At 35.3% G+C, this 25,067-nt stretch overlaps 1 long non-coding RNA gene across 1 annotated transcript in view; it reads left to right on the top strand.

The window, feature by feature from the left end:
- LOC114077357 overlaps positions 1–23,758 on the top strand; it is a 44,369-nt gene extending 20,611 nt beyond the window's left edge. Inside the window, exon 2 of the long non-coding RNA XR_003578665.1 lies at positions 23,495–23,758. This is a non-coding gene — a long non-coding RNA (uncharacterized LOC114077357). The remainder of the gene's footprint in view (positions 1–23,494) is intronic.
- The last annotated feature ends 1,309 nt before the right edge of the window (positions 23,759–25,067 follow it).

The following is a 25,067-nucleotide window of genomic DNA, read 5'->3' as shown; positions in this document are numbered from 1 at the left end:
GTTTTTCACCTCTCACGTATCTCATTTTAATATTTTTTTCCCACCTTTCATGTTACCAACTTCTTAGAAATACATGTTGAATTTAGTTTGAATACAACTTATTATATGTTTCACCAAAAATATACTTTTATTACTAATATATAAAATTGTGTTGAATACATTATTAGAAGGGAAATACAAACTAATTAGATACTTATTTGGCGTTTGAATTACAATATATTATTTAAATACATCCTGATGTTTGAGATATTATCTTATATTGAAATACATTCAAAATTTAGTTTGAATACAAATTATTTTATGTTTTATGTTTTCACCAAAAATATATTTTACTACTAATATATAAAATTGTGATGAATACATTATAAGAAGAGAAACACAAACTAATTTGGTATTCACTTGGCGTTTGGAACACTAAACGATATTGATATATGCCCGGATGTTTGGGATACTAACTGATATTGAAATACATCTTGAATTTAGTTTGAATACAACTTATTATATGTTTTATTTTTTCAATAAAAATGTATTTCAGTATCAATAACTAATGATTTGTGTTAACATACAATCATTTCAACTTTAGGTAAACTATAATAACTCTGTTAAATTCAATATTTAATTATATCCAGAATTTACTACAGTTCTTATTTACTTCATGAATATTAATCAATAGTGAAATTACTGGTATACAAAATAGTTTCTGTATTTAAAGAAAAGAACAAATTCTAAATTAAAGAAAACATACAATTTCAACGAGGAACTGATGGGATGCGAATACCTCATAATGTTACCATTTACATTAAACTTATGGGATATAAAATATTGTATGCATTCAAATAAAAAGAAAAAACTACAAAACTAAAAATAATAATAAAATTTCAATCGTTATGCATAAAAGATTTCACTGGTTCAACATATTAAAAAAAAATTAAAAATAGAAAATCATACAAAGATTTCACCGATAAAACACAACGACATGATATACACATATATATTATCCAAACAAATAAATTATCAGCAAAAACAAAAATAACTGATGTCGAAATTTCTTGAATTCAATGCAACTGATGAAATTATAGTCGTGAATTTGAAAACATCCATTTCAAGAATATGTCAAATTCAACTCGAAAAAGTTATTAAGATTATCAATTGAAATATCAGGAGACAAAACTATTTTTTTTGAAAATGTTAAGAACAGAGGGCAAGAAAAGCGTCAAAAGAAAAAAGGAGAAAAAATGGCAACATCTCCTCTTTAAAAGGTAACTAATTATATTTAAAATCATTTGTTTTCTTTTTTGAAATTTTCTTTTCCATGAATTTCTCTAAATTGTTATTAATTATTTGTATTCTTTCAAATTAATTAAAATAAATAAATACATAACTAATCTTTTAACAAATTAAAATATTATCATTTTTAAAAAATAGTGAAACTATGGCTAAAGAGTACCTTTAAAGGCTAAAATATTGTTGTTTTGAAAATCCCTTTTTAAAATAGTTTGATATACATATTTAACCAATTAAAATATGAGTGACCCAATCCATTAAATATGAACAAAATGGACTCATTCTATTAATATAGGCTGAAATTGTCGCCCCTACCATGCACATTTCTTCCAGGCCTCATTGTATGTCCAACCTCTGTCTCTTATAAAATCCTTCTCTGTAGTGAATTTCAGAATGGATCATCCGTATTGGGATTTTCAGGGCAAATATACGACCAAATTCTATCGGGCTTATTGTACCTGAAATAGGAGTGAATCAAGTAAATACTTCTAAACTTTGAATATGCATATCTATGAGATCTTAACTCATGTAAGTTAAGTACTCCAACTTACAAATGATCATTTAGACACCTTTGAATTTTTTAAATGTCCCATTTGCAATGGTTCTCGATTAGTTAGAGTGTTTAGTTGTCAGTTGAGATCAAAATTGAAGCGTCTGAATATACACTATAATATATTATGATAACTTCACAATTATCAGATCAAAGCGTGTTAAAAAATGCAACCTGATGAACAAAATCCAACAGATGCCCAAATATACAAAGATTGAGCTGACAATTGGGCAAATTTGCTTAGTCAAAAAGTATTGGAACATCATAGTCCATAGATAACTTGTGATGATTCTGGGATAGTTGAATCCATTGTTTGATTGAAAATGGAAAATGGAGATTGAATTGGATAAATGAGTAGAGATGGGTGGTGATTTGAAAGGGGACAATAAGTCGCTGTCTACCTTCTGCACATTGTAATCTGTGCAACATCCAAAGTCAAATATTTTTCATACAACTCAATTAATAACATTTTAAAAATAAATATTTCTTTTACTTGTTCACTTTTAACTTTTTATTTGTTACTTTTGATCAATAATAAAAGTATTTTATCTATTAGTATATTCTTAATTTATTTTGAAGGTTAATGTTTTTTTTAAAAATTAGCATCTCCACTATTTTGTTTGATGTGATGTTTTGATGATTTAACAAAAAAAAAAAGAGACCAATACTAGTTACCTGAAGAGTCATGAGGGGGGGGGGGATGAAATATAGTTGAAGGGGGAACTACGACATACAATCTACATGTGAGAAGTTTTCTCTCTAGGAAAAACCCAATGTAGTACGACTAATGACCCCAACCCCAGCGATAACTCCTCCTTCGTTGGGTAACCCTGATGCACCGGATCTCAAAGAGAAATAGAGGAAGACCCTCTAGTAAAACAGGCCTTCAAGGAGATCCAGATGGACAACAACGAAGAACTGAAAGAAAAATACATAAATCTACTTACAAAAGCAAGCAGACCATATGATGCTGACCTAGATGACTCAATTATAACAAAACAAGGATCTACCTACCATGGAAGCATTCAATAATAATTAAAGTGGTGGGAGAAAAAAGGTCTCCCACCAATACCTCAAGAAAATTTAATTAAACGAACTATCGAAAACCTGGTTCTAATTGACCTGGGCTAGGATTTGATTTCTTTACAGCCAAGTTTAATTTGCAAGAAAACATGCAAAAAACACTATAAGGAGGGCCTTGTATCACGGACTTAGTGTATTTGCTAAAGCTCCATGCGACACTTGACAACTTACTCACGAATCTTTCACGATCTTGTAAGTTCAAGTAAGCCTTTTGTGCTAAGATCACTAAGAGAATGTAAAGAAAGACATGAGAAGTTTGGTAGAAGGATTTTTACTACTTGGAAGATTGCTTTACAACTTGTTGGATAATTTACAAATGAGAGTCCCCTTATTTATACTACTTCTTAGGGGCTAAAGTTTTTGTAAATAATATTTACTTTATAAGTCCTCCTAATAATTTCACTTTGGTTCCTCTCTAGAACTTTCTACATGTTCTAGGATATTCCAAAGCTTTCTAAGACATCTTCTAGGTTATTCTAGAACCTTCCAAGGAAAGACCTAGGGAATTCTAAATCTTCTTGGACTATTTAGGGGCTTCTAGAGTTTTCTACGAAATTCTCCACAACTCCAAACTCTTCTGCCCCTATTCGGATGCAAAATTTTGCTGAGAATCGGCGGGACGTGACACTCTCCCCCACCTGATAATGCGAAGACCGCGTCACATTGCCGCTGCGTAGGTATCACAGTCTTGTGTATGCGCGACCAATAGTCCATTGACTCGATCAACGCCTTCTGAAACTCCTTCAGTTGATTCTTGATCTTCTTCAGCTCTATCTTATTGATTTACCTCCTTCCTAGGAGGCAAGCGCCTCGGCGGCTTCATCGACAGCACGACATTGTTCCCTCTTGGAACATTTTTCGTGCACGGTGGCAAGGAATTCTTAGCACTATTATATTCTTTCGAACTTTCAATGGTGGCTATAAAAGTCGACTTCTCCTTCTTAGGATTTTTCTTGAGATGCATGGCCGTAAATCGGACCTGTCCTTCTGTCTTTGGTGCCTTAACCATGGGAACCATACATGTTCCTCCTTGCTCCATGAACATAAGTTGTTGGAGGTAAGGATCGATCACCATGTGGCACTGTTGGAAGAACTCTTTCCCAAGAATAATGTCAAAGAGATATAAAGGAACAACAGTGAAGTTGTTCTTACCTTGCCACTCGCCTAGCGTGATACTTACTCCATGCGCGACTCCACTCATCCAAGTCGATGGTGCATTGACCGTCCTGAGTTGGGCGTTACTTGGATCGTAACACAACCCCAACCTTGTCGCTTCCGTCTTGGTCATGATATTGACCTCTGCACCTGTGTCGATCATAGCACGAACGGGTCTTTCATTGATCGTGATGTCGATTTACTGCGCGCTGCATACTCTCGGCTTCTATGGTTGCTTGGTTATAGCTTCGCATAGTCCTATCATGCCCAGTTGCGTCGTCTCCGCGCCTTGTTCTTGATCATGTGCTTCCTTCTCTTTCCGCTCTCGCAAGATAGCACCAAGGCTCTTCAGTTCAGGGCACCTCGCATAGCTATGCGGCCCACCACATATGTAGCAACCACGTCTTTTGGCAACATTTGTCTTTTTCTCTGTCGCCATGATGTACAGACTCTTGCTATCAGACTTATAGGTGTCATGATTCTTAGGATGTGGTCGCTGTTCCTCGTTTTGCCATGATCTCCCCCACCATTGTCATGAATACGTTTCATCTCATCTTCTTTGGCTCTTTCGGGCTTCTCGTGCCTAAAGTCTGTCAAAACTTCGGCCTGCGTGATGGCTTCATCAATAGTTCTGACCTGTCGACATTTCAACTCCGTCCTGGCCCAACTCTATAGCCCATCTATGAAGTGGAACAACATATCTTCATCCATGAGGTTATGATTCATAAGCATGAGGGTGGTGAACTCCTTCACGTACGCTCGAATTCTTCTCGTTTGAACTTGACCTTGTAGATGACGTTGTTAGGGAAAAAGGCTTTCTTCAACTTCGCAAAATTGCTCCCAAGTGTTGATGGTGTAATGCCCCTTCCCTATTTCCGACTATTTACGTCTCCACCACAACATGGCCGTCTACGAAAGATATAACATAGCGGTGTTGATCTTACTCTCGTCATTCTTCAGCCTATTGCACTTGAAGTAATTCTCGAAATACCACAGAAAATTCTCCACCTCCTGCGCGTCAAGGACGCCTTTTAAAAGGTGGTTTGGGATCCTCAACCTTGGCCTCCCTATCTCGATCGAACGACGACAATCCTCCAACTTCCGCGCCTTCCTGGAGTGCTTTTATCTCATCCTTCATGGTCTCAATCGTGCTTAACACCTCCATGAGCCGACACTCCAAGGAGGTGATAACCTCCTTCATCTCAAACTCGGCTGGCGTCCCTCCAACTCTTTATGTATGGATTCGATCTCCTCGAGGGTAAAGTCATCAAGGGTTTTAAACTTGCCATCAGCCACGTTCATACGCCGGCCTAAAATCTCCACGGCCTGCCTCTCCACTTCAACCCTCGCGATCCATTATTCTCCAGTGATGATGTCAATTGATTCTCGCCAAGTTCGTCGTCGCTTTCCTCGATTGTTGAGGGCGGTGAGATGTTAGCGTCTCGCTTGGTGTGGGATCGGGTAACACCTCTTCATTACCCTTTGATGCTTCTTTCCCTTTCGGTGCTTCTTTTCACCATCGAAGCAGACATTTGTGGTGCTTGCAGCGTTCACATCTCCTTCGTTAGCCATTCCCTTTGTACAAACTTTGCTCTAATACAACATTGTCATGGACTTAGAGTATTTTCTAAAGCTCCGTGCGCCACTTGACAATTTATTCACAAATCTTTTACGATCTTGTAAGCTCAAGTAAGACCTTTATGCTAAGATCGCTAAGAGAATGTAAAGAAAGACTTGAGAAGTTCTATAAGAGAATGTAAAAAAAGACTTGAGAAATTTGGTAGAAGGCTTTTTACTACTTCGAAGATTGCTTTACAACCTGTTGAATTCTTTAATTAAGTACACCTTCCATGCCATATTAATTGAATTCTTGAGGTGTTTCAAACTCTTTAAGAAAAGTAGATTAAGACATAAATTGAACATAGTTTTCCATTTTTTCCTTATTAATTATTGTCAAATTTATTGAAGTCATCACATTGAAAATTCAAATGAAGGGTAATATTGGAAGAACACTCTAAAATTAGTCTTGAAAACCGAACAATTAAGTTAATTTGAAAAATAAAATTTCCTCAAAAAATTAATTAATATGTAATTTATGGTGTAATAACTTCTCCAATAAAAGGGATTAAAACAAGAATTAAATAATAACTTTCTCAACATCATATTTCTAACTAGGATACCATATATGGTGGATTCAGGATTTGAACTTCCTGGATGCCAAGTAGACACATTGCTTAGATCAGTAAATCAACCTTAGGTTTTAATTTCGCAAAAAATCCATCAAGCACAATTTTTATAAAATTTTTTTTACTAATATTATAATTATATATTATTCATTTATAATAGTTCTTGACGAGTTCACATATTTTTAAAACAGTCAATTAGAGCATCATTACTTATATTTTTAAATATATCACTTACAATGTAACAAACTAAACAAATCATTTGAATATTAATCACTACTCTTATTGACACTATCTTCTGTCCTAACACTGGTTGACTTTTTTTTTCAAGCTGGTGCCACGTAGGCCGAAATGTGGTAGAAAATTACTTATAAAATAAGTTCAGGGGGATAATAGGACCTTAGTATAGTATAAGTGTGTCTTTGGGATTTCGGGCATAGGTTGATGGGGTACTTGTGCATTTTCCCCATTTTTAAATCAAACTATTCATAGAGAACATCTTATTCAATGTGACATAGTTTAAAGTTATTTTTAACACTTCTTGTCATGCTTCAAGTCTATATCCTGGCGGGACTAACACTTGAGAACCATTATTGGCCCCAAGCAAACTCTCGACCTGACTTACTTAGTGAAAGATTTTAACATAAGAAATAGTCTCAAATAAGGAACTTATGAATTAAACTTAGAATATCTTTAAGGAAACACTCAGACTAGCCAAAATGACTACTTAAGTCTCATAGAAAAACATCTAAAATACAATAACTACTCGTCTATGAAGCCACTAAAACAAAAAGGAATGTCGCACAAGACCCCTGATCATCCTAGCAACTAAAGTACTAGAACAAAATAACAAGGGATCCTCCAGAAAGCAAAGAGGCTCACCAATTGAATTTGGGTGCTCAAATGGATCAATGAAGCGCTGGATGCTGATCCTAATTACCTGTGTCTACATCATAAAACGAAGCATGCGAAATGGTATCAGTGCATTGAATGTACGAGTATGCAAGGAAAAAACTAACTATAACATAAGCTTGAAAGGAATCTGAAAGAAACACTTACCTTGTCTTTACACAGCTCATGAATAACTTAACTCAAATGCAAAGTACACAACAATAATCTTACAGTTTATACGAAGCATTTAAAACGATAGGTGAGAACTCAATGTATTCAAGAAAATTCAATAGCAACTGAATTACATATAAAGTAATATAGTAACGTGAGAGTTTTCTCTAACCGACAACCACCACTATGAGCCTATGCGGTGATAACATGTGTTTCCTATGCTGCTAAAACTGTCCTATACTTTGCCTTCATATAGAACGACTTAACTTAGTTGATCCACTAGTCTATGCTAAAAATCTCTAAGGAATCATGTAAAAGATATGATCCTTTCTACCCATGATGGCTACATGGTTTATGGAGACTTGAGTTATTATGAACTCATGTCCCATATAGGTGCTCAGTACTACTCCCAAAATCTACTCAGGTCATATGTTTTTGAAATAAAACTCTTTCTTTGGTTTGATATAATTACTTAAAACGTAGCTTAAAATCTTTATTGGAATTTGGTGTTTTCTTTCTTGTTTAAATGAAACATTTTAACTTTTGGAAATAATTTGTTCCCGTATAATCTTTGAGTAAATGAACTCTACTCTTACTCTTTACTCAACTCAAAATTTAAGTCTTTAAACAATGTTAAAATGTTTGTAAATGACTTCAGGAAAACTCTTTGAACTTTTCTTGACTTAAACTTAACTTCTTGACTTGACTTATAACTTTTCTTGAATTTAATTATGGATTCAAGGCTCATCATCTCGTGTTTATGGATCATTTCATTAAGTTTAGACGTACCTTAGATTTTGTTGGAATCAACTAGGAAACATAGTTATGCTGCTTGGGAACTATTATGAAAAAGGGGCAAAAATGGGAAAAAACTGGCTCTCTGACGCTCTGAGAGGCGCGGGGCTCCAGACCTTAAATTTCATAGGAGGACTTTGGGGCGCTCTGGCTGGAGAGTCACCCTAGACTAAAAATTCAGAGCCCCAGTTGGGGCACTTTGGCTGGGTCGGCGCCCTAGGCCCCTGCCCAGGTGAACTCAGACTTTTCTTCTTTATTTTTCAACTCTTAACCCCCCCCCCCACTATTTCAACTTAGTTCGTTCCCCAAACACTTAGGAACAACTAAATCATCAACATATGCAAGATCCAACTTGAAATTACACCTAATTACATGAATAAATTTTATGAAACTTCAATAATAAGAACCCACAAGATTTCAAACTAATTAACATCAAGAACTTATAGGATTTGCTTTCATAACAATATAATTTCACTGAATTGAATCATGCTTGGCCCATTGGTGAAATAACCCAAATCTATGTGATCTCACATACCTCGTGGGGATCACCCCTTGACGAAATTCATGATCCTAGCGAAAAATCGACGAATCTTGCTTTTTCTCCTCTTTTCTCCTCTTCTTTTCTCTTCTTTAAACCCTAACTCAATTTTCAAAATTTTAAACTGACCAAGTTAAATTTATACCCCTAAGTAATTACCAAAAAGTAATTAAAATAATTGGGTAGGGAAAATACCAAACTACCCTTCAAAAATCCAATTTTGACTTTTCTTAACTAGGCAGCCCAGCTTCAAATGGACATATATCATATATACGAACTCGGAATTGAGTAATGTCGGTGGCGTTGAAAGATAATTCCAAGATATTTTCTATGATATCTAGAAACACAGATAACTCATTCTGAGCTAGGAGTTATGGTGGTTTGGAATTACCTTAACCAATTTTTCTAGATTTACCACTCTTTCTAAAAACGATTCTTTCCAATTCTAGCTCTTCCTGGTTCTTTCAAATAGTGAGGTGTTACAACATTTCCCCCTTGGGAACATGCATCCTCGAATGAGATTACTCGTAATAGGGTGTAACATCTATTATTAAGTTAAAACACCCAACAATGAAATATAACACATAAAGTATATAAATTATAGAGTACTAAGAAGAAAATTAGTACCTTGGTCTGAAATTTCTCCGGGTTCAATGAGATGAGGATATATCTTCTTCATATCTTCCTCGGTTCCCAAGTAGAGTCCTCAACGAACTAATTTTTCCAAAGAACTTTGATTCTTTCTACTTTATTGGTCATCAACTTGTTAACTTAGTGATCTAGAATCTGAACGAGAATCTCCTCATATAAAAAGCTATACTTGATACCAATATCTTTAGTTAAGTGAAGGATATCTATTCACTTCTTCAAAATGGAAATATAATATACCCAATGAACTGCTGCTAACTCTTGTGGTAGCTTCTACTAATAAGCTACATTACCAACCCTTTTGTATATCCTGTAAGGGAAAATATATCAAGGACTAAGTTTCCCCTTCTTACCAAATAACATAACACCCACTCATATACTTCAAACTCTAAATATCTTATCCTAACATCATTGTAGGATTTCTAATGACTTTGTCCCGTTTTCAACCTCTCTTGAATAAATTTCACCTTATCAACCCAGTTTCACCAACTTCAAACCATCCAATGGGAGATCTGCATCTCCTCCTATAAAGAGCTTCATAAGGAGCCATATGGATGCTAGAGTTGTAATTATTAGTGTAAGCAAATTAAATAAGAGGTAGGTGATCATACCAATTACCTTTGAAATCAATCACAGATGCCCACAAGATATCTTCTAAAGTCTGAATAGTATGCTCTTCTTGACCATCTATCTAAATACTAAAAGCAGTACTTAAGTTCACATTTGAAACCAAGCCTTCCTAAAAAAGATATTTAGAACTATGCAATAAATTATGCGCCTCTATTGATATAATGAAAACTGGAACCCCATAAAGTCTAACTACCTTGAATATACAACTTAGCATACTCTTCTACCGAATAGGTAGTCTTTACCGGCAAAAAGTGAGATGATTTCGTCATTCTATCAATAATCACCCAAATTAAATCATGCTACCGGCGAGATCATGGTAGACCTGTGATGAAGTATATATTAATACTCTCCTACTTCCATTCTGGAAATTCTATATTCTGAGCCAAACCACCGGGCCTTTGGTGCTTTATTTTAACTTGTTAGAAATTTGGACACTTGGCAACAAACTTTGCAAGGCCCTTCTTCATACTACTCCACCAATAAACCTCTATTAAATCGTGATACATCTTTGTGGAACCTGGATGAATGGAATATCTAGAGCTATGAGCTTCCTCCATGATCCTCTCTTGGAGTTCATCCACCCCTGGTACACAATCTTTCCTGAGACCACTATACATCATCTACCTCTTGTTCAAAAGCCATTACTTTTTACTTATGATCATTTGTCTTCAATTTAAGAAAAATTGGTCTTGGTCTTTTTTCTCTTTCACTTAAAAACACTATACATAATCCATCCCCACTCATCAACACTACTCCCCCTTAGGTGGAATCCATTAGTTGAACTTCTAGTCGTGCAAGTCCATGCACATCTCTTGCTAGCTCTTTCTTATCTTTCTCAAAATGTGTGGTATACTACCCATAGGAAACCTAATCAAGGCATCAACAACAAAAAGAAGCTAATTGCAAAAGGAAAAAGGAGGGACGTCTTTTTTTGTTTTTATTCTTTCTTTCCTATAATTCAATTTTTATTTCTATTTAGAGAGATAAAATTTTTGTCATGATTCATGAACTAATGTACTCTCTAATTTTTTTCGTAATTGAAAATTCGAGGTTGAAATGTATATGTGATATTGCTATAAAGCACATTTTTTTATTTAATGATGAGGTTATTAATCAACAAAGAAAAATTAAAATTCTTAAAAGATGAGATAAATTCAGAAGCACTTATTTATTAGTTTTAAATATTATCCTTACCTGATGATAAAAATACTCATGTCATAATCCTTGAGTAATTCCAACCACTTCATTTGTCTGAGATTAAGATGTTTCTGACTAAACACATACTAAAAAGTCTTGTGATCGGTGAAAACATTTACATGAACACCATAAAGATAATAGCCATAGTTATAAAACAAATATTACGACAGCCAACTCTAGATCACAGGTTGGCTAGTTCCTCTCATTAACTTTCAACTGTCTCAAGGCATAAGATATAACCTTGTCATTTTGCATTAATACACAACCCAAACCAACTTTAGACGCATAATAATATACGAAAAAACCTTGAGATCTTCTGGTAACCTCTTTTTCAATTCCTGAAAGCTTTTCTCACAAGCTTCAGACAATTGAAACTTAATGTGGCCTAAAAAAGCCACAAACTCAAGTCAAAACTCACATTTCAAAAACTTAGCATACAACTCCATATCATTTAGAGTTTGGAGTACTATTCTGAGTTGACTAGCATGATTTTCGTCATTCCTCGAATAGATTAGAATGCCATCAATGAATATGATAACAAACATATCTAAATAAGGCTTGAATACTTTATTCATAAGGTCCATGAATGTTTCACGCGCATTGGTTAAACGAAAGGACATGACTAGGAGCTCATAGTTACCATAACATATCCTGAATGTTGTTTTTGGAATTTCACATTCCCTTACTTTCAAATGATGGTAGCCTGATCTGAGGTCTATATTAAAGAAACATGTAGCACCCTGGAACTGATCGAAAAGATCATCAATTTTCGGAAGAGTATACTTATTTTTTATTGTAACCTTGTTGAACAGGAGGTAATCTACACACTTCCTAAGGAACCATCCTTCATCCTTACAAATAAGACCAGAGCGCCCCAGCGTGAGACACTTCGTCGTATAAAACCCTTATCAAGGAGATTTTTCAATTGTTCTTTTAACTCTTTCAACTCTGCGAAGTCATTATATATGGCAGAATATCTATAAGATGAGTATCTGGAAAAATATGTATACCGGATTTTATTTCTCCTTAGAAGGTACTTCGAGAAGATCATCTGGAAAGACTTATCGAAACTCTTTTAGTATTGAAACTGACTGAATAGGAGGTATCTCGACACTAGAATCATTACTTCCGACTAAGTGATAGGAACACCCTTGGAACTAACTTCCTTGCCTAAAGGTAGGAAATGAAACGACCCTTAGGCACTTTTGAACTACTACTTATAACTGGCTAATTACGAATTTGGAACCTAACAACTTGAGTTCTACAATCAATAGAGGGATAACATGCATGAAGACAATTCTTACCTACAATAACATTAAAATCTACCATGTCTAACATGATTAAATTAGACATGATGTCCTTGTGATTGATGGAAATTACACAATCACGATATACTCGCTCAACTAGAATAGACTCTCCCAAAAGTGTAGAAACACAAAAGGTTTCTCGGAGTTTCTCTGGAAGAATATCATATTTATTTGCAACATAAGGAGTCACAAAGATAAACTTTATCTTGGATCTAGAAAACCATAAACATCAAGAGTAAAGACTTTGATCATACAAGTGACAACATTTGGATAATTCTCTTGATCTTGACGACTAATGATTGCATAGAGGTGGTTTGCTTTTCCTCTAATAGCTCTTCTAGGTGTAGCCCTGTTTGGTGAATCAAGTGATGAATATTAGGTTCTATTGCCTTGATTTCCATTACCTTGCTTGTTATTAGGGCACTCTTTCATGAAGTAACCCCCTTTTCCACTCTTGAAACAATCATGGAGCCATCACGACATTTACGATCACAACCCAAGGTAACCCTAGACGTAACACTGCGTACTTGACGCCAAAGGGATCGCATACAAACTGTTAGCATAATCATACACATAAATCTATAGAGATAATGCGAAAAAAATTAGAACCTTTACAATCAAAGTCAAACTTCAATCATACACAAAAATAGGAATTTGGACTTATCTCAGTCACCATCTTGTACAAAACTGAGTACAAATAGGGAAATAAGCCCTTTACATTAATATAGTCTTAAAATAAGATTTATAACAAAAATACGAAAAGATACATCTCGTCCTCGAACTCGAGGACTCACCAAGGCTAGGGAATAGTCAACAGAGCTTCTCTTGTAGGAAGAAAATACGTCTCAACGACCGGAACCTACACTCATAGTAAAAGTAGAAGAAATGGATTAGCACATAATTTAGTAAGTATGAAGGCATGCATAAAATCTTTGAAATATGAAAAAAATGAAATTTCAGTAAAAAGCATGCATTTGTCAAGTTTGGACCATTTATGCATTTAAAAGTAAATTACAAGTCATACCATTTTCATCACATAAATCCTTATAACATAATAGACCCATCACCTTAGAAACCCTAAGGTATACTTGTGCAATATATGGTAGACATTCTATAAAACAACTATACTAATTACCCCTTGGAACCACCTCAGTAACACATATCATCTTTAGAACCTTATCATAAGCAATAGTCATAAATAGAGATGATCATGTACATTCTTTAACATAAGGAAAGACATGCATTAGCAACAATCCATTCAACATACATGAATACATTCATCTCTTACCATAGTGTAAGGAACCAACCTATAATCCCTTTCAAAGTCCACCTGTGCAATGTAAAAGTGAAGTCCCATACCCCCACTTCTACTAAGTGAAGATCATCAAGAAGCCATAAGTGTATCTCATGGCATATACATTATATTGTTACATAGGGAGAATAAAATTAACCAACATAGACCATGTGAGCTACATGGAATCCGATGTCATGTAACCCCACATCAAAAGAAGGTGTTCTACTTCCCCAACGTAGAATTACATGTATAACTATTAGGTGGATCCAGTATCTAAAGACATATAAGGGTGCATAGTTATGATATTGGGATATTGCTTCTAGAAAACTTACTTATTGTAGTGAAAGGAGAGTTTCCATTTAATGAGATCATACCCGACCTATTGTATTAACGGGAAGGCCTCTACCTCGTTTTCCATATCCGCTCGGTGCTAAGAATTATTCCCCAGGTTATAGGTAATTAGTATAGAATTGAATTTAAATGTTTGAAGGTTCACTTTTGCCCTTCATTCATTTCAACTCATAATATAGCTCATAGATTCAATAAAGTGAGAACTAAATGTCATCCTTAAAAACATCATTTACATATGAGTAATCCTTTCATACTACATTCATATTTTTTTCACAAAAATCGTCTTTCAATCAACAGAACAAAATTATCACCATCCTATACAATTCATACATGATCATGTGTAGGGGTAAGGGGAGGCAAATCATTCAACAATACCACAACTCTACACACTATTCATAGGATCTTCACTTTATAAGTGAATCATAAGTTCATTCATAACTTTCATCAACATGTACAAACCCTATAAAGTTACCCCTTCAATGATCATTAATCATGTCTCATAATTAAACCTATAATACTACACTAGGCATGCATAAAACAATATTCAAATTGTAAATTATCATAGACACAATCCATTGTATTCATCTTGCATCAATGCACCCATCACAATTCATGAAATTGGGGTCATGGGGGAGTACATGGGTTCATGGAGAGTTTTACCATAAAAATCACCATTATACAACAAATCATCCATAATAAAAGACAATTAACTTATACAAAATCATTTTAGGAGAACCCATGGGCAGAATGAAAACCCTAATTTCTTGAAGAATCTACAAATTTGAAAATGAAGAGTTGAAGGAATCCATGGATAAATGAATTCCATGGATAAAGATTCTCATACCTTAATTTAAGCTTTGCCGATGAATTGGAGTTTAGAAGATGGATTCTTGAGCTCTATTCTTCAAGTTCTTGTTGTTCTTCAATGGAGGAACTCATGGTCCCTCTTGTGAAGGTTGGGGAAATAACTCAATTTCGGTGTCATGAGTCACTTGATACCAAGACATTACCACGAGGGCTCCACGAGCCGTGGTCCGTCTGGTGGTCTTTGAGGCAGTAGCCTCACCACTTGAGGTCATTTGCATAAGGCAAATCCACGAGCACCTCCCATGTTCGTGACCATGACCACGGACCGTGGTGATGGCCGTAATGTTTGAGGCAGTAGCTAGGAAAAGTGGTGGACAATTATTCATGTCCAAGGCAAGACCATGACCCACCTTGATGAGCGATGGTGAGGACCACGGTTTGGGGTCTCACTCGTGAAGGGTAAGGCATTGTGCTAAAGGCCAGGGACAACCTTGGCCTTTCGCTTTAGCTTGGCCCATTTTCCATGGCACTTGCCTCATGGACTTGACTCCTATAACTCTCATTCAAGACGTTCATCATCACGTTTAGGCTTTATTTTAACCCACCATTTTCTGTAATGTTACATTATCTCCCCCTTAGGAACATTCGTCCTCGAGTGACGCTTTAAACACCATACGAAATTAAAGACTCAAGACTAGCAACCCATTATATATGCAACAAAACAAAAATGCATAATCTATGGGAGGAAACATCAACAGCATCTCAAGACATAAACAATGGAATCATAAGGAAGTATGATTTACATCGAGAACCCAATATGCACAAAAACACATCATTTCATATCGTTTTAGGAGGAACTACCTTCTCTAACTCAAAACAATCTCAATGCAACAATATGGAGCTAATATACAATTTCATCAAAACATAACAAAGTATTTTCATCATGGACATAAATAAGCATGTTCAACTCAACATCTCATGAAGTCAAATATGCAATCATCCTACTAAAGAGCAAATCAACATGAGGAATATATAAATCATAAAAACTCAATTTGTGAACATGCACATTATAAGAAAATCATGAAAAACTCACATAATACACATGAATCCCAAATCATTGAATCTTAAGAGGAACTACCTCAAGTTTGAATAAGAGTAGAAGGAGTAGCACCCTCGACTAAATGATTCCTCCATAAAACTTTAACGGAGGCTACCTCCTTATTTATCAACTTCTTTACTTTTCGGTCAAAATATATATCGGAACTTCTTTACGTATAGACACTCATCAACTCCTAAGACCTCAAAAGCAAGGAGGGATACCGGATCACCAATACACTTTTGAGCATGGACACATGAAACAATGGGTGAATCCGGCTCAATTAACTAGGCAAGTCCAATTCATAAGCAACATTCTAACACGTTTCAAGATTTTGTATGGTCCCACATACCAAGGACTAAGCTTCCCTTCTTATAGAAAAACATTACACCCTTCATAGGCGAGATTTTCGAGTAGACCCAATCACCAACCTCAAACTCTAGATCCATCTTTCTATTATTGGCATAGGACTTTTGCCGACTTTGAGCCGTCTTCAACCTTTATCTAATGGGTTGAGACCTTTCAATGGCTTTATAGACCAAATCGTGATCAATTAGGGTGAATTCTCCTATTTGAAACCAACCCACAGAAGACCTACACCTTCTACCATATAGTTCTTCAAACGGAGCCACGACAATACTTGAGTGGTAACTATTATTGTAGGAAACTCTATTAATGGTAGATGATCATCCTAATTTCCTTTAAAATCAATAATACACGCCCTAAACATGTTATATAAGGTTTGAATGGTGCTTTCCACTTGACCATTCATTTGAGGGTGAAAGGCGATACTAAGTTTAACATTAGCACCAAGACATTTTGGAATGCCTTCTAAAAGTGAAAGATGAGTACCCCGATATGGAATAATAGACAAAAGAACCCCATGTAACCTTACTGTTTCATTGATGTACAACTCATCACAGTCTTCCGCCGAATAGGAAACTTTGACGGGAATAAAATGGGATGATTTAGTCAGTTTATCGAAAATGACCCAAATAGAATCATATTGACTTCGGGTACGAGGCAAACCCACAACAAACTCCATATTGACAACCTCCCACTTACAAGTGGGTACATTTGTATCTTGGGAAAAACCTTCCGGTTTTAAGAGCTTAGTCTTAACTTGTTGACAATTCAGACACTTGGCCACAAAACTCGCTATATCCTTTTTCATGCCATTCCACCAATAGACTTCCCGTAAATCATGATACATTTTTGTGGCTCCTAGATGAATTGAATACCACGAACCATGAGCCTCTTCTAAAATTTGGCCTTTTAAGTCATACACATCTAGAACACACAATCTACCTTGGTACCTAAGTATCCCATCTCCCCCGTGGGAGAAAACCTTAAGGTACTTCCTAAGTACGGATTCTTTCAACTCCATCAAAATAGGATCAATGTGTTTCTTGGACTTCACATCAATAACCAAAGATGATTAGAAACTATTATGTACCATGAAACCACCTTTCGTAAAATCTCCTAGTTGGACACCTAACAGAGCCAACCTATACACATCACATACCAACTCTTTTGTTTTTATCCTTTACATAGGCCACACTACTCATGGACATTCGTCGAAGGGCATCCACAACTACATTGGTTTAGCTGGGGTGGTAAAGGGCACTCATGTCATAGTCTTTTAGAAGCTCTAACCATCTTCTTTGTCAAATATTCAAGTTATTTTTAGTAAACACATATTGGCGATTCTTGTGATCGCTGAACACATAAACGTGCACCCAATATAGGTAATTTTTCACTTTTCAAAGAAAACATTACGATCGCCAATTCAAGAGTATAGGTCGGAGAACTCTTTACATGCACCTTGAGTTGCCTTGAAGCATAGACAATCACCTTCCCATGTTATATAAGGACACATCTTAAAGCTACCCGAGAAGCGTCGCTGTAAGACCCCCAAAATGAGTTAGGGTGTATAGATACTAACATGTTATTCATAAGAATATAAGGTCCTAAAATGGTTTATAATATGGTATTGAGGCAGTGTGTTAAGTTTGCGGTGATTTGGAAGTCAAATGTCAAGGGACAACCAAGACGTTCGACGACTAGTCGCCAAACGGGCCTTAGATGTTTTATGTATTTTTGAATGTGTAATGATCTTATGAAGTCTTAAAATGAGTTATAATGATGTTTATAAGCAGTGTACAGAGTTTCACGAAGTTTGGAGGTCAAACGTCCAAGAACGTCTAAGATGTTCGAAAGTTAGCCCTTGAGACATTCATGTGTGTCTTGAGTGCCTTGCATGTTTGGATGTGTTTTACGTGTTCATTTTTGGTGAAACTGGAATTAAAGGTATTCAACATGTTAATATGTAAAGGGCCCACAATCAGGACCCAAAGGCTGTCGAAACACTGCTTTGGCAGTGTTAATCGACGAGCTCAAATAATGCCCGTTGGTGGACTGACGCCCCGTCGATGGGGAGGGGTCGATGGTCACTTGGCTTGGAGAAGTATTATCCACTTGAAAGCCTCACACCCAAAAGACGGAACGCACAGGGTGGCCATCGATGGACCAACGCCCCATCGTTGGGTCCGTCGATGAAGGCCTTCAGTTACTGCCATACACGTTTCCTTTTTATGGGGTGAATGGGAAATTCACCTCACGTGCTAAACTGACCCTAGGTGTGTTATTTAACTATTTTTAGGTATATTAGGTTGATTACAAAAGTGAATAGCCCTTACCCAATCCTCCATTCAAAATCAAACCTTCCTCTCCCAAAAAGCCTCTCTAGAAACCTCCATTAAAGGTGAAGTTCCAGGTCAGCGTGTAGATGGTATTTCCATGGATTTTAAACCAATTTTTAGAGGTTTTTATATATATAAGGGTATGGTGATCCTTCATCTATAAGTAACCTCTAACTTGGAGAGTTAATCTCAAAATTTCTTAGAGAAAATATGATCAAATCTCTTCTTCTTCAATCTAGCCATGGGTTCTTTCTCAAAACGTCTTCAAAGGCTTAATCATGATGAATTGATGATAGTGTATTGGTCTTAACATGATTTTCAATCCAATTTCATGATGAACCCATGTCCCATCCCAAACTAGTTTTAGCCCTTGCATGGGCATTGTGATCATGGCTTGTCATTGATTGAATTGTGATTCTATTATGTTGAATTGCTTATGTATACTTTTATTTACGTGTATTGATGATGAAGGATCCATGTGGATCAATTTATGAAGATCTGAATATGACTAGCTTAGATCTCTAGGTGTTCGCTGTGAGATTGCCTTTATAATGATTAAATGTTGAATTCGATTAGGTGAAGATGATTATAGATACTGTCTTAGGTTGATGTTATGAGTAAATTGTGGGTATAAACCTTTGATATTCAAATCAAAGGAATCTTGATAAGGATTAATCAACATGCTTTAGCCTAAAGGTTGATAATGCTATGAACATAATGTGATCTCAATTTAGGGTAGATGAAGCATGATTTAGTCTTGATTATTATGTCTTTCGATACTGCCCTAGGTTTGTATTATTGTTATATTATAAATGTTAATCATGGTAATCAAAGTAAACAATATTAGAGTGATCTATGACTCTCTACTTTCTTGTATATATGGGATGCCTTGTATTATCTGATAGGATGATCTTGTAGCCACTTGTACATGGTTTATTTCATGATTAAACACATATTTAGCTACTTCCCTATAATTTATTGATGATGAAAAGGGTATATTGATCAATTATGATCGAAGGTTAATGAAGTGGTAAGAATGACTCTTCCTCTCTTCTCTTCTTATAGTATTGATAGTTGATGAAGCCTTGTATGTCATTGTGTGGTATGGTCCACTTACGGTGGCGGTGTTTACCTTATTGTCATTATATATGTGTTAACTATGGCCTTGAAGGCAAATTGATGAATATATGGCTGTGTGGTTATGAAGATCACACAATGTGAAGCCTCATGCTTATTTTCCTATTCTAGTTGTGATCTAGGTTGTATGACTATTATATAAGCGTGTATATATCTATGTTAAGATCATGTGTAGGTGATTCCATTAATGAAGTATTAAGGATTGATGACTCCTACACATTTACCCCTATGTAAAGTGTGAATAACTAATGTTAGGAGTCTTAAAGTGTAATATGAAGTTAGCTTACCTCCTATATTAAATTGTGTTGTGTGGTCTATGCTTGAAAGTGTAATATGTTCTTAGGAGGGTCGGTGCCCAAATTTGTTGTTGGTAGCCATTATGTGATCATTTTGACTAATGTACACTCACTCACACATTATGCATGCTTGCAAGGTAGTAAAGGTTCATAGTGTCTAATGAAAGGTTGATCTCATATTCACTAAATGTCTACTACAATGCATGTAAGGTAAATGTATGTGAAGTATGTTACGTAGTCCACTAACTAGAATGACTTGATAGGTGTACTAGTATGGGCAAGGGTATGGGACCTTGTCTATGCATTGCACATGTGTGCCTTGATAGGATAGTTCCTAGATTTGGTTTCTATGAACATGAAAATGAATAGAAGGACATGCCATGCATATGTCTTATATGCTATGATGTTAAGTATATGATATGATGAAATATGAATGTGCATAGTGTCTTAAAGTGTTGATATGAAATGATTGCTCATATAGTTACTCCTATAGACTTATGTATTGATATATGAACATGTATGACATTTATGTGTTATGTGAAAGGTTCGCTCAGATACAAGTACACACACACATGTATGAAGATCTAGTCAATAGAGGGGCCTTGAAAGGTGTGCTCATGTGTACCCTAAAACAAGATAGGTGCTTGAATATTCTATAAGCATATAAGGAATCAATATCCTAAGCCTATGTTGTATTAAGTAAAGTACTCAAGGCTTTTAATAAAAGGGAACATAGCTTAGCACCGAGTGAACTTGACAATGAGAGGTGTTTGCTTCCCATGAGGAAGATTCACCATTGGTTTCTCATAGATTGTTGACTTCCCTTGGAGGAATATTCACCATTGAGTTCCCATAAGGTTTGACTTCCCTTAGAGGAATATTCACCTATGTTTTCACATGATGTGGTGGCTTCCCTTTGAGGAAGGTTCACCCATGTATTCTCATGAGTTAAGGCTCCAATGCCAATGGGCATGTAGAGGTTCATGTATATTGCTTAGTTCCATAAACTATGCTTGCCACATAGGATCTAGCAAGTGAATTCACTTAGTATGCTAGGTTGTAAGACTGGGAAAAGGTCAGAACGGGACCACCGGAGGTTCAAACCGGTATTGACCCGGAACAGGACGAGTTGACCGGTTCGTTGATCGGTACTGGGATGAATCGGATCAGAATTACCGGGACGGATACTCAGTTCCGTCCCATCCCACTATATACCAGGATGGAACCGGAACGGACCGAAATGGTACGGGATGGAACAAAAGGGTTGATACATCTAGTAAATTCAAAAAATGGTTTTTTTGAATTACGAAAATATGAATATTTTTTTAATTTTTATATGTTTAAATTAATTGTTTATAAATTTATAATGTAATAAGTTTATTATAAAGATATTTTTTTGAAAAAATTTACTTAGTAAGTTTGCAAGTTAAGCCTAATTAAGTTTTCAAGATTTAAATCTTTTGAAGTTTATAAGTTATTACTTATTATTTATTAATATGTTATAATTTATAAGTTATATTTATAACTTCTAGTTTAAATAAGTTAAATTTGTAATTTTAAAAAATTAAATAAAAAAAAGAATAAAACAATTACACAAATTAAAAATATCAATTTAATTATTTAATTTTTTATTACAAATTACAATTTAAATTTACAACTATTAGTAGAGTGCATGGTTTATGCAGCCACCTTCTAGGAATTGTTCTGTTTCAACTAAGTCTCGAATGTAATACTAATAGGATATAGTTGGGTTATTTGGGTAGTATTTATTATTAAATATAAAATATAAATTATAATTAATAAATATATAATATAAATTAATTAATAAATATTAATTAATCGGAACCGGACCGAACCGGACCAGACCGAACCAGAATCGGAATAAACCGGGATAAAACAAATACCGGTACACCGGTACCAAACCTCGATTCCATTTTGTTTCGTGTCCCCATTCAGGATGTCCCGTCCCGTCCCGTAGGCAATCGAATCGAGACGAACCGGAATGGTACCGATGCATCCCGTTTCGTTGCCCAACCTTACTAGGATGTATGTTAATGTTCTACCTTTGCTAGGTGAGAACACCTTCCATTGGTGTAAGGCTCTAAAATACCAAATTCCATGTTAATAACCCATGGTCTTAGTGTCGGTTAAGACTATAGTTTCCCTAAAGTGAAATGGACAATGGAAGTAAATGACTAAGACCCTAACTAGGATGACCTAAGGAAGGTTACTTAGGATTGGTGGAAGTAATGAAACCTCCTAGACGTTGCACAAGTGGCTTCTTACTATGATGTATGTTAATGTTCTACCTTTGCTAGGTGAGAACACCTTCCATTGGTGTAAGGCTCTAAAATACCAAATTCCATGTTAATAACCCATGGTCTTAGTGTCGGTTAAGACTATAGTTTCCCTAAAGTGAAATGGACAATGGAAGTAAATGACTAAGACCCTAACTAGGATGACCTAAGGTAGGTTACTTAGGATTGGTGGAAGTAATGAAACCTCCTAGACGTTGCACAAGTGGCTTCTTAGGGAGTTCTAGGAAGGTGATCTAAGGTGTATGTTATGGTTATGACTTTATGCATGACATGCTAGTATTTATCTACTTGTTATGAAGATGTGCATGGTATGAGTCTATATGATGTGGTCTTATTTTTATATGCCCCATGTGGGTCTTAATGACTATATGATGAAGGTTGTTGACATGAATTAAGTTGTCTTCACTTACTTGTTGATGTATGAAATAGAATGTTAAGGCTTGTGGTCTTATGATATGTTTACTAAGTATGTGTAAGGTTATGGGGCTTCACATAAACATTGTACTAGTAGACTTAGAGTAGGATTATGAGTAAGGTCTTATAATGCATTGATGTGAAGTGAAGTTAGTATATGTGCAAGTTGATGTAGCTTACTGTAATATTCTTATGGTATTGGCTTAAATGTGTCTATCATGTGCTATACTTCTATGATGATATATGATGACTTTTGTAGAATGTATGTAGGGTTTCCTTGTGGCCTTAAGGTGATGCATTTGCACCAAGTATCACTAGTGGGTTAATTGGGAGGCTAATGAGTTAAAAGGAGAGGTTCACTATAAAGAAGAATATGCTTATTGTAAATGGAAAATTGGTTACTGTAATGTGACATAAAATATTGATTAAATTCTATGTGAGATCTTATATGATATTTAGCCTTTGAATATGTATATATGAAGCATGTGAATGATATAAATGCTATTATATAAAGGTTTTATGAAGATTTACTAAAAAAGGCATGAAGTACGATTTCAAGAAAATGTCCCTTTTTAAATGCATGGTTGTCATACTTAGTGCATTCTTGTACTAACTTTATCCTTATCTACTTTTTACACAAAGTGTAGGTTATGGATGCTTAAAGATGCCTATATGATTGAGGAACTTGATATGTGATTCCCAAGCTCAAGGAAATGAATCATTAAGTCCAAGGATATCCTAATATTTAGCTTACTGTAATGTTTTATGAATTATATAGTTGTGTATTATGTTATAAGGGCCGTGTCCCTATTTTACCCTTATAATGTTGTTGGTAGGATGGAAAAGAGACTTAAGGTCTAAATATGTACTTATGATATTTTGTATATATGTTATGAGATAAATTTCTAGCATATGATGTGCTATGAAAAGTTTTAAATTATTTTTCCGCTAAATTTTATATGACAATGCGATGAATTATAACTATGGGTTTGTATAAGATCTGCGAGAGGTCAAGTACGTCATGTTACTTCTAGGGGGTGGTCCCCGGATGTGAAAAACGTGGTATCAGATCATGAGGTTTATGATAGTGGTTTTAGGTTCTAAAAGTCTCATATTGCCACGTCTAGTAGAGTCTCGATCATCGGTGTGAATCGCGACACATCTATGAGCGAGAGGCTATAAGACGATAGAGTTTCCCCACTTCATCATTCTCATGTCGTGCCATAGAACTTAACTCAATAAGATCTCTCTCTTATTTTTCTTGTCCGGTAGTATTTTAGATGTGATTGCTTGGATGATTGTATCTCTATGCTTGAGGGAGAAAAGGTGAGTTTTGATGCTTATCTTGGTTTTATCGTTTCATGAGTATGTGTGAAGGTGAATTTTGCAATGATATGTTGATATGATGTCCCTTGTGGCTACATATGAGACTTATGTGAAATAGCATGTTATGTTGGGAATTATATGTTATGATATGGTTAAAGCATGCTAGGAATATTTTAAATTGTAAAGATGCACGTTGCCTAACTGTATGTTTATAATGGTTAAAATGTTTTCCTTGTTTATATTTATGAACCTTCATGATTGTTTTGTATCGATTGAAGTCTTTGTATAGGCTTGGTCTTAGAAGCAAAGGTAGCATGTTGTCCTTGTAGGGTGATGATGTGGGTTTGATTGACCTAGAAGTCACCTTACTGTAAGGTTAAATGAAAAGGAAGAATCCTATGGTTAAGTCTTCTCAATTGTGTTCCCTAATGTTGTATGACCTTGGTGTCTATGATATTGTATAAAAACTTTATGTGGTTGAATAGTATGGTCTAACTTGAAAATTTTGTGATAATTTGAATAGATGATAAGGTTTTGAATGCCTTGGTTGGCTTACTGTAATTCCTTCTAAAGAGGTAACACTTTAGGGTGATGAAAATGAAGGATGTTAAGTTAAGATCCTCTTAAGGTTGGTTAAGTTGCTTTTAATTGGGTTTAGCCTAAGTGGGGGATGGTGATGTGAGTAGTAAGGTTATAGATACTTCTATTCTTACTTGAGCTTGAATGTAATAATTTTTAGTAAACTCGTTCATGATAGGAGTCTTCTCTAAAATATGACTTGCATGACCTTCACATGTTTCGTATGTCTTGATTGACACTATCTTAATAGTATTTTGAAGATTCTAAAGTACTTGAAGAGAAATTTTCAATTAACTTCATGGTTTTTTTCAATTA

This window comes from Solanum pennellii, chromosome 5, assembly GCF_001406875.1.
Source record: "Solanum pennellii chromosome 5, SPENNV200".
NCBI classification, from domain to species: domain Eukaryota; kingdom Viridiplantae; phylum Streptophyta; class Magnoliopsida; order Solanales; family Solanaceae; genus Solanum; species Solanum pennellii.
This window is presented reverse-complemented; position numbering and strand designations above follow the sequence as displayed.